Genomic DNA, 1514 nt, shown 5'->3' on the forward strand with positions numbered 1-1514 from the left:
CTAGACCCTTACACTTAAGGGGCAATTTTTGCTGAATTAATGCTGACACATTTTCCCCCACACTGATCTTTTCATTATTCCTCAACTTGAACTTTGTAGTGCATAACTCCTTAAGGAATTTGGCATACCTGGAAACTTATTTGATTGCATCATGTAAAGGTATATTAACCTCTAACTTCCTGAAAGTCTCCAAAATTTCTTTCTCTTGTGCTTCTTTCTTTGTCTTGGCCAACCTACAGGGGAATGGAGGAAGAATAGAACTATTAACCTTATTCAGTTTAGGTTTAGTATTTACCTCAACTTCAGGAACTTCAGACTCTGTTTCTCCTTACTTCTTCTTTCTTGTTGACTCGTGGATTTTGGTTATCAACTTCTTTCCCACTCCGCAATAGTATAGCACTCGCATTTTCTCTGGGGTTCATGACTGTTTGTGATGGAAGCTTTTCAGAACCTTGAGCTTCAAATTTGCTCACAGATGAAGCTAACTGACCAATCTGCCTCTCTGTGTTTTGAATGCTATTTGTAGTCTCCTATTGAAACTATTGGGTATTATTAGCCAAGGTTTTAAAAATTTCATCGAGTGACATATCTTGATTTGAGGGAGGTGGAGGTGGTTGATTCACTTGTGGTCTCTGTTGTTGGTATCGATTTTGCACCGGTTGATTCCCATAACTCAAATTGGGATGATCTCGCCATCCTGGATTATAAGTATTAGAAAAGGGATCATACCTTCGTTGTGGCTATCCATAATTTCCTACTGCATTAGCATGTTGCATTGATTCATCCTCTTATAATGCAGGACACATGTCAGTGGCATGACCTGAACCCGAACAAATCCCACATACCTTAACAGTTTACATGTTCCCTACAACTAACTGCCTCACCAAAGAAGTTAAATCAGAAATCTGTTTCTCAAGGTTAGATGTACTTACCTCATTAACCTTCATAGATATGTGATCCATTCTCATTCCAAACTGCTGAGAATTTATTGCCATGTTAGCAATCAGCCTCCGTGCCTTTTCTGGTGTCTTATCAACCAAAGCTCCTCCACTAGCAGCATCTATCATACTGCAGTCCATTGGTAGAAATCCCTCATAGAAATACTAAATCAATAGCTGCTCACTTATTTTATGATGGGGACAACTTGCACACAGTTTCTTAAATCGTTCCCAGTACTCATACAAGCTCTCTCCATTGTACTGCCGGATGCCATAAATTTCTTTTCTTATATTGGCAGTACGGGAAGCAGGAAAATACTTCTCCAAAAATATCTGCTTCATCCCATTCCATGAGTTGACAGATCCAGAAGGAAGGTAATATAACCAATCCTTAGCTATGCCTTCCAGTGAGAAAGGAAAAGCTCAAAGCTTGATTTGATCCTCAGAAACTCCTTGAGGTTTCATACTAGAACATAAAAAATGAAATTTCTTTAAATGCTTACATGGATCCTCACTTGCAAGACCACGAAACTTAGGCAACAAATGGATTAGTCCAGATTTCAACTCAAAAGCAAC

The 1514-nt window shown here is 38.9% G+C and overlaps 1 non-coding gene across 1 annotated transcript; it reads left to right on the plus strand.

Annotated features, from left to right (window-relative positions):
- Positions 1 to 1125: 1125 nt before the first annotated feature.
- Positions 1126 to 1232, plus strand: LOC131175097 (small nucleolar RNA R71). Its single transcript, XR_009145258.1, has one exon. It is a non-coding gene; the product is annotated as a small nucleolar RNA R71 (small nucleolar RNA).
- Positions 1233 to 1514: the final 282 nt, after the last annotated feature.

Source organism: Hevea brasiliensis, chromosome 16, assembly GCF_030052815.1.
Source record: "Hevea brasiliensis isolate MT/VB/25A 57/8 chromosome 16, ASM3005281v1, whole genome shotgun sequence".
NCBI classification, from domain to species: Eukaryota; Viridiplantae; Streptophyta; class Magnoliopsida; order Malpighiales; family Euphorbiaceae; genus Hevea; species Hevea brasiliensis.